Here is a 10,429-nt window from a genome sequence, read left to right as displayed (position 1 = left end):
AAACCCATTAATCAATCAATGAGCATTTATATAGCGCAACATCATAACTTTAGAATTATGCTCTTTGCGCTTGACACATTTAAAAATTAAAACACAGTTATACAAGCATTTACATCTACATTCATAGTCAACAACGCTTAATTAAAAGCATACACCATCAAACATACATTAGAAAAAATTCTTCCACTAACTAAGTAATAAAAACATGAATAAAATAGGTAGTGAAAACAGTATTGTGAACGATCATCATAATGTGGCCTGCGACAATAATTGTGCCATTTATCCATTATACTCAGACAATGATTCAAAGAGGCTTTGTCTTTCCCCTTTTTAGCGAAGCGACAACAAAATAACAAGTCGCGTGAAGCAAAATTAATACATTTAGTCAATCTGTCAAACTCACAGAATGAAACTGAACGCACTGCATTTCACGAAAAAAAAGCTAATCCGCGACCGAAACTGAAAGCGCGGACATTCTCGTCACTAAGCACCGGATATGACGTCATCAAAGACATTAATCGAAAAAAGAAAAACATTGTCTGGGTATAAATTATATCATATCCAGGAACTCTCTTGTGAAGTTTGATGAAGATCGGTCCAGTAGTTTTGTCAGATTCGCTCAGGCTACAAACACACACACACACACACACACACACACACACACACACACACACACACACACACACACACACACACACACACACACACACACACATACATTCGTATACACACATACACCACCACTTCCCAATTCCCAGTCCATATTAAAATAATTAGTCAAAACTTGAGTAAACGTATAAAGCACAATAAACTCTCACTAACATTCAAAATACCAACTGAAGATTTCTTCTTCTGCGTTCGTGGGCTGAAACTCCCACGTACACTCGTGTTTTTGCACGAGTGGATTTTTACGTGTATGGCCGTTTTTACCCCGCCATTTTGGCAGCCATACGCCGCTTTCGGATGAAGCATGCTGGGTATTTTCGTGTTTCCATAACCCACCGAACTCTGACATGGATTACAGGATTTGTTCCGTGCGCACTTGGTCTTGTGCTTGCGTGTACACACGAAGGGGGATAAGGCACTAGCAGGTCTGCACATAAGTTGACCTGGGAGATCGGACAAATCTCCACCTTAACCCACCAGGCGCGGCCGGGATTCGAACCCACGACCTTCCGCTTTGGAGGCCGGCGTCTTACCACCAAGCCACTGCGCCCGTCCCAACTGAAAATGAACTCAAATCCATTCAAAATGTACACATGACATTTATTTTGATCTGTACGTAGGTTTATTATCGATTATATGACTGCAGCTTACAAGTTACTATACCCTAAACACAGTTTTTGACTCAAAGTAGGGGGTGGGGGTTTGCTCGATACTGGGCGCTTACAAGGTAGTTTACGGTACTGGCCATAATTATGTAAGCTTACATCATTAGAAACGCAAAACAGACACCAATTCTGAGTGATTTCTTTGTCTCTCAGTGTCATTAAAAAGATTGATCTGATCCGGTATTGTAGCCATCAGGCGCACATTATTTGAATTGTGGACCAAAACATGACATTTGACACAGATCAAGACAGTCAGTGTTCCTCGATCCGCAACCGCACCGCTGAGAAATGGCGTTAGTGCTACGAACATGGGAGGCAGAAGCAGAACAAGATCTGGCAGTCTTCAGAGAGAAAAAATGTCGTCATTTTCTTAAAAAAAAAAGAAAAAAAATTAAATTAAGAGGAACAAAATTTGGAATCCTCAGCAATCGGGTTTGTTTGTTTGTTTGTTTGCTTAACGCCCAGCCGACCACGAAGGGCCATATCAGGGCGGTGCTGCTTTGACATATAACGTGCGCCACACACAAGACAGAAGTCGCAGCACAGGCTTCATGTCTCACCCAGTCACATTATTCTGACACCGGACTAACCAGTCCTAGCACTAACCCCATAATGCCAGACGCCAGGCGGAGCAGCCACTAGATTGCCAATTTTAAAGTCTTAGGTATGACCCGGCCGGGGTTCGAACCCACGACCTCCCGATCACGGGGCGGACGCCTTTATCACTAGGCCAACCGTGCCGGTAGCAATCGGGTGTTGACCTTCCCCCGAAATCGGCGTATGCTGCCTGAATGGCGGGGTAAAAACGGTCATACACGTAAAAATCCACTCGTGCTAAAAACATGAGTGAACGTGGGAGTCTAAGCCCATGGTCGAAGAAGAAGAAGAAGAAGGGTGTTGACCTCAAGTTTCTAGCCTAACCTCCATTATGTACGTATGTGTGTAATTCTTTAATCAAGATAAAAAAAAAAATAAAGAAGGAACCGCCTTTGCAGCCATTTCTGATTATTTCTGTGATGATTGAACTTTAATCCAGATTATTCGGGCATGGTTTTTTTTTCCCTTCCTGCTGCTGGCCAATAAGACCTCTCTTCGGCGTGCGTCACGCCCACGATGCTACGTCAGAGACTTTTCTTTGCTACTCCATTTTTTGCTTGGTGTGAAATACAAAAAATGATTGGGTCGATTTGTTCCGTTAGAGATTGGATAAACATCTGCATCTGTTGTACCAATGGTTTTTCTTGTATAGATTGGCGGGATTATATCTGTATCAGACCCATGCATTTATCGTCAACTCTTGAGCTAGACTAAATAAATGTTATTACTATATGTGCAAGCTATATGTTTGTTAATATTAGTATGATGACAAAATGTACGCTTACTTGTTTGTATTGCCTCTCTCTCTCTCTCTCTCTCCTTCTCTCTCTCTCTCTCTCTCTCTCTCTCTCCTTCTCTCTCTAGTTCAGAGCTATGGGGATATGGAAAGTATGACTCTGTGGAAAGGGTCCACCTGTTTGCGTGTAAAAAGTTTCTGAAAGTGACAATTCAAACTCCAAACAACATTGTGTATGGTGAACTGGGAAGACATCCGCTGGTTTACACTGCTGAAGCAACCTGATTCAAGATATTCCAAGATTGCATATAAAGCTTTATGTAATTTGGCATCGAAGGGCCACACAAATTGGGTCTCACATCAGGCCCTTCAATCAGGAGTGGGCTTATGATATGCTGGGTGATCTTAGAATAACCCTTTTTAGCGGATGAGCGTATGATACGAAGAGCGGGGCACGAGGTGAGTGTCTGCAGAAAAAATGTAATAACTCCTAAAATACTAATTATCCTGCAACCATATTACAGTTGTCAAAACCCGAAATGTAGCGCTACTTATTCACGTTGCTCTTTTTACCAAAAAAATGCGTATCTATTGAATAACTATCCAAAACACAAGGCAGGTCGCTGATTTGTGGTCGGGTGCTCTTATGAAATACCCCCTGTGCGCTTATGATAGCTTGATTTTTCGGATCGGATGCGCTTATGACTGGTTTTTCGCTGCGCTGCCTAGTTTTTTGCTTGATGACCTGAATGATCTTAATTAAATGTTCTCATTTTACAGATCATGGATTATAGATGTTACTATTGTGGAGAAGGGTTCTCCATCTTCAAAGAAATCATAACCCACACAGTTGATAAACATGAAGCACATAAGCTTCGGTATTGTTTTGTTCAGCTTTACACGGAGTGCCTAGAACTTCCGAAAAGAGGCTGAAACGGAAATCTTCCCGGCTGTCAGGACCTACTGAACCGAGCAGGGGAGACCGCGGTGTTCGCCAGTACTTCCGTGTTGACGAAACCAAAGTGTTTTCCCATGTCAGACATGGGATTGAGCTAGAGTAGCTGATTAAGTGTGTGTGTGTGTGTGTGTGTGTGTGTGTGTGTGTGTGTGTGTGTGTGTGTGTGTGTGTGTGTAGGACATGCAAATGTGTAACATGCGAATGTACTGACTAAACAGTATGTCTTTTTTATGCTGTGAGACAATGTTAATGATAACCGGGATATATTATGACCTGACAAGGCTTCAATGACTGTACATGCAATTTAATTACAGTAAATTAATAATGTGTGTGTATGCGTGTGTGTGTAGGACATGCAAATGTGTAACATGCGAATGTACTGACTAAACAGTATGATGTCTTTTTTATGTTGTGAGACAATGTTCATGATAACCGGGACATATTATGACCAGACAAGGCTTCAATGACTGTACATGCAATTTAATTACAGTTAATTAATATTAGAAAGTAAACTTATGAGAGAGAGAGAGAGAGAGAGAGAGAGAGAGAGAGAGAGAGAGAGAGAGAGAGAGAGAGAGAGAGAGAGAGAGAGAGAGAGAGAGAGAGAGAGAGAGAGAGAGAGAGAGATTGAAATTAATATTTTGCAGTTTTCTATGCTTTTATTAAAACCAATGATATGAAACTAATCTTGCGTCTTCATAAAACCAAAAGGAGTAAAATTAAAACTCTAACAAACAAGTGTTTATTTCCTTTTCACAAAGTTCATGATAACCGGGACATATTATGACCAGACAAGGCTTCAATGACTGTACATACAATTTAATTACAGTTAATTAATATTAGAAAGTATAGAAAGTAAACTTATGAGAGAGAAAGAGAGAGAGATTGAAATTAATATTTTGCAGTTTTCTATGCTTTTATTAAAATCAATAATATGAAACTAATCTTGCGTCTTCATAAAACCAAAAGGAGTAAAATTAAACTCTAACAAACAAGTGTTTGTTTCCTTTTCACAAAGTTCTGAACAGTAACTTTAAAGCGGTTGCAACATCAAAGGTGGATAAGAATCCTTAGATGTTTTTGTTTCCTGGGCAACCCTGCATCTGCTTTTGACATGACGATCTCTTCCCTGTCTGAACTTGAACTCCACGCCACAAAACTGGCACCGAAACTCTGGCATTGGTGCATGCTTCAGCCTGTGCTGAGTTAAAGCCTTCTTCGATGGGCACACTTTGGGGCATTCATCGCACGGAAAGCTCTGTGGTTTGCTGCTGCAGGAGTGCTGTGCAAGACTGGTCCTGCTCTGGTAAGTCTTCTTACAGGCAGCACAGCTGAATGGCTTCTTCTTTTCATGGCCGTTCAAGTCAGTGAGACTCCAGCGCGACTTGACTAACCAGCGCCTTTTTACAGATGAAACACTGGAAACCCTCTTCGTGAGTAGCCCTGATATGTCGCCTGAGATTTGGCAAGTGCTTGTAGGTGTTTCCACAAGCGGTACACAGGTGAGTCTTCCCCCTGTCCTTCTTCGCAGGCTTCGCAGGCGTGCTGCTGGCTGGGGGTGGTCCTGGGTCAGCCTGGGTAGTTTCCACTTGAATCTCCTAAGATATGTCCAGGTCAATACCACTGCCGTCCATGATCCCAGAATACTCCATCTACAAACAGAACGCATCTCAAACCCTATTAGTGTTTTTGTTTTCAAATCAACATTCCTTTATGAAAGTGGTGTGTGTTTTAGCTAGGATAATGAGCGTGAAATAATTGAGAGATGTCATTGAGGCTGCATTTTTGTCTAACCCTTTTTCTGTCTAGGCGCAATAGTGCAATTCTGGCTAGTTTGTCGGCAGTATTAGTAGGAAGTATAAAAAGACACAAAACATCTCACTATTGGTCGTACATTTGGTGAAGCAGAGAACTATATTATCTCTATACCTTCCTGTCACTGGAAGCAGCAACACTTGAAAGCATAAGTTCCCTTGACAAAAGTCATGCAAAGGGCTAAATAAAATAATGTGTAACATACGTTTTAGTAGCAACAAGGTAGCAAGAAAGTGGGAACTAAGCAGCGCAGCGAAAAACCAGTCATAAGCGCATCCGATCCGAAAAATCAAGCTATCATAAGCGCACAGGGGGGTATTTCATAAGAGCACCCAACCACAAATCAGCGACCTGCCTTGTGTTTTGGATAGTTATTCAATAGATACGCATTTTTTTTGTAAAAAGAGCAACGTGAATAAGTAGCGCTACATTTCGGGTTTTGACAACTGTAATATGGTTGCAGGATAATTAGTATTTTAGGAGTTATTACATTTTTTCTGCAGACACTCACCTCGTGCCCCGCTCTTCGTATCATACGCTCATCCGCTAAAAAGGGTTATTCTAAGATCACCCAGCATATCATAAGCCCACTCCTGATTGAAGGGCCTGCACATGTGCAGAGTCTTTTATGTTGTAATGGTTTTGCTGCTGTGTGGATGTACGGAACGGTTGGGAATGAGAAGTGTTTCTTACAAGAGTTTAAAAGACGTTTACAAGATTGTTTTTGTCAAGAATGGTTCTCCTTTTTAGAATGCAGTGAACGTTTTGACATTTATAATTGTTACAAAACATGCTTGGAAAAAGAGAAATACATTGAATTAATCGAAGATATTAAGTACAGAGTTGCTCTTACTCGTTTCCGCGCAGGAGTATCCGAAATCAACGCTCACAAGTTTCGGTACGCACCAAACCAAACGACAAGAAACTGTCCTCTCTGTACAGCTGATAAAGAAGATGAACACCATGTTGTATTTTTATGTCCTTTTTATCAAGACCTTCGAGCAAAGTATTTGAAAATCTCGAACTCTAAGACGCTGCAACAACAACTTGTGTATTTCTGTGGCAATAATGAGGAAAATGTGATGAACAGCTTCAGCAGATTTGTGTTCTTCATGCTGCAGAAGAGACGAACCCTTATAAATGAGGTTCAGTGATATGTCATCAGGGTTTTAATGTATTTGTTGAATTTTATGCGTGACTATAATTTATAACTGTGCAGATACTATTGCTGTTATTTTAACCACTATTGTAAGGGGCTGTGGCCTTAGACAATTAAAGATTTGTTCTTGTTCTTGTTCTTGTTCTCTCTCTCTCTCTCTCTCTCTCCTTCTCTCTCTCTCTCTCTCTCTCTCTCTCTCCTTCTCTCTCTTTCGCTTTCTCTTACTCTCTCTCTCTTTCTCTCTCTCTCTTTCTTTCTCTCTCTCACTCTCTCTCTCTCTCTCTCTCTCTTTCTCTCTCCCTCTCTCTCTTTCCATTGAGCAAGTAACCAGCCATCGTGTTCTCGGGGTCACAATAGACGCTGAATTAAAGTAGCAGTCCCACCTCAACCGTGTTACCAAAACCTTATCTAAAAACTTGTTGCTTCTCTCCAAATTAAAGCATTACGCTGATACCTCAGCACTCAAGTTGTTTTATTTTGGTCATAGTTTACCTCATCTGAATTATGCATCTACACTTTGTGATGGTTGTAGCGATGTTCACTTAAAAAAAGTAAATTCTCTTCACCGTCGCGCAGCTAAACTTATCATGCCGGGTCCGCAAACATCAACAGAGCTTAGCAGCCTTAATTTTTTATCACTTAAAGATCAGTTATTATTTAATAAGGCGCTTTTAATGTTTAAGGTTCAAATAAACGAGACCCCACAGTACATGCGATCATTATTTCAGAAAGCAACAGACAGATATGGCTCAAACAAATTAATTTTCCCGCTACCCCGTATTGATTTATATAAAACCAGTTTAGCGTTTTCGGGCTCAACAATTTGGAATTCGCTACTATGTGAGATAAAGGGGTCAAGCACGATTAAACACTTCAAAGCGCAGCTTCGCAAATATCTGATGTCACGAACAGTTACATTCTGAAGCTGTTTCTAGCATGAATGCATTGCTATCACTAACCTCTATATATTTTGTTGATGATGATAATGATGTCGACGATGATCATGATCATGATGATGATGAGGTTGTTGTTGTTGTTGTTGTTGTTGTGTGTGTGTGTGTGTGTGTGTGTGTGTGTGTGTGTGTGTGTGTGTGTGTGTGTTTGTATGTGTGTGTGGTGTGTGTGTGTATGTGTGTGTGTGTGTGTGTGTGTGTGTGTGTGAGTGTGTGTGTTGTATTGAGTGCGAACGTGATTGCAGGCATGCGGCGCGCGTGTGTGTGCGAGTCGACTTTTCTTTTCCTTTGTATTATATTGACACACATGTTCATTTCAATGTTCTATCATGCATTATGTATTCGTATAGGTAATGTTGTAATTAGTAATACTGTATGATTGCGATTGACAATTGTCCTTTTGTTATCTTTATTTTTATGTCTTAGTTTAGCAGGGACAGATTGTAAGACTAGGTGTGAGCCTAAAATCTCCATCCTTGAGTAATAAAGTTCGTTCGTTCGTTCGTTCGTTGTCTCTCTCTCTCTCTTTCACTCTCTCTCTCTCTCTCTCTCTCTCTCTCTCTCTCTCTCTCTCTCTCTCTCTCTCTCTCTCTCTCTCTCTCTCTCTCTCTCTCTCTCTCTCTCTCTGTTGTACACTCTGTGCCGTGACACTGCATGACTCATCCTTCCCAGACAACTATCATAGCCTCATTCATGATGAAGATGATCTGATTGCATTACAACATATGCTTTTGACTGTAAGGAAATTGAAACCAGGCTTGTTGTCTGAAAGAGAAAACCCGAGCAGAAAGGTCATTCACCTATATAGGGTGGGTGCAGTAGTGTGACCAGCATCACGAATGACAGCTCTTGGTCAGACAGCCGCTTAACTGCGGGGCTGGTGACCTAACTGATTGGTAACCACTTTCCGGCCGTTTCAACAGGAAACAGGAAGTGCTGCTTGCTCATGCCGAGGAAAGTGCCACAACATGAAATGCAAATGCAAGCGAGCAGGACTTCCTTGTTCCACAAAGTGTCACCCAAAATCAGCGATAGCGTGCAAGAACACCTCGTCCTAGGTTCATTTACTACTCTCTCCCTCTCTCCCTCTCCCTCTTCCATCTCTCCCTCTCTCTCTCTCTCTCTCTCTCTCTCTCTCTCTGATGTTTTGAAGAAGCAAACCGTAGACGGAGGTGCGGCCTAACTATGCTTGGATTAAGTATGATATAGTTCAACTATTTCTCGCAACATGGCAAGAATGTGCTACAACAGTACAACAGTACTAATAAAAAAATCAACAAACATCAAACATTGCCAACCGGTAGAATCGCCGATCGTCAATTCTACTGGTGGAATCGCCGATACTACCGGTAGAAACTCCGATCAGACTTTCTACCAGTAGAGTCGCCGATTCTACTGGTAGAAACTTTGATCGGACTTTCTACCGGTAGAAAGTCTGATCGGACTTTCTACTGGTAGAATCGGCGATTCTGCCAGATCGCTGGTTCTACCGTGACATATATAATGTGAGCAGATAATTTCTCCCAGCTTGAATAATTACATCGCCTAAGTAGCCTTACATGTGCTGCTGTAACTGTCTTTATCGGTCACCCTTTAATCAAGTGTACTTCCTGTCAAAAGATATCAGCAACATAATTATTAACTACTTAGATTCACACAAGACAACAAAATAATGTCGCGTGTCTTATGGACAGAAAACGATTCCTTATTGCTACAACGAACTCAACTCGTAGCAAGACGCAGAACCTTTGAATTAACGTAAGATGTAAGATGATACTTCCGTGCCCAGCCCAGACTCGCCCAGCCCTACTTTTTGCATAGTTTTGTTGTCGAGTCGTGTGTTTTCATAAATCAGATATTTCTCCCCGCTGTGCTCACCTCATATCTTAAATCATTTGTTTGTTTGTTTGTTTGTTTGTTTGCTTAACGCCCAGCCGCCGACCACGAAGGGCCATATCAGGGCGGTGCTGCTTTGACATATAACGTGCGCCACACACAAGACAGAAGTCGCAGCACAGGCTTCATGTCTCACCCAGTCACATTATTCTGACACCGGACCAACCAGTCCTAGCACTAACCCCAGGCGGAGCAGCCACTAGATTGCCAATTTTAAAGTCTTAGGTATGACCCGGCCGGGGTTCGAACCCACGACCTCCCGATCACGGGGCGGACGCCTTACCACTTGGCCAACCGTGCCGGTCCATCTTTAATCATCTAAGCGGAGGCTGATGCAATTTGTGTATACAATAAAACTTGTTAGGATCATTAAGGTGCTTCATAAACATGTTTTCTGGCAAGGGGAGTTCCGGTAAGGCCGCTTCATGACCCTGAACACATAACGCCTTCGCACTGGGGTGACAGAAACACAACAAGTCGCGTAAGGCGAAAATACAACATTTAGTCAAGTAGCTGTCGAACTCACAGAATGAAACTGAACGCAATGCCATTTTTCAGCAAGACCGTATACTCGTAGCATCGTCAGTCCATCGCTCATGGCAAAGGCAGTGAAATTGACAAGAAGAGCGGGGTAGTAGTTGCGCTAAGAAGGATAGCACGCTTTTCTGTACCTCTCTTTGTTTTAACTTTGTGAGCGTGTTTTTAATCCAAACATATCATATCTATATGTTTTTGGAATCAGGAACCGACAAGGAATAAGATGGAAGTGTTTTTAAATTGATTTCGACAATTTAATTTTGATAATAATTTTTATATATTTAATTTTCAGAGCTTGTTTTTAATCCAAATATAACATATTTATATGTTTTTGGAATCAGAAAATGATGGAGAATAAGATGAACGTAAATTTGGATCGTTTTATAAATTTTTATTTTTTTTTACAATTTTCAGATTTTTAATGACCAAAGTCATTAATTAATTTTT

Source organism: Littorina saxatilis, unplaced genomic scaffold (genome assembly GCF_037325665.1).
Source record: "Littorina saxatilis isolate snail1 unplaced genomic scaffold, US_GU_Lsax_2.0 scaffold_570, whole genome shotgun sequence".
Lineage (NCBI taxonomy): Eukaryota > Metazoa > Mollusca > Gastropoda > Littorinimorpha > Littorinidae > Littorina > Littorina saxatilis.
The sequence above is the reverse complement of the archived record's forward strand: the minus strand, read 5'-3'. Positions refer to the sequence as shown.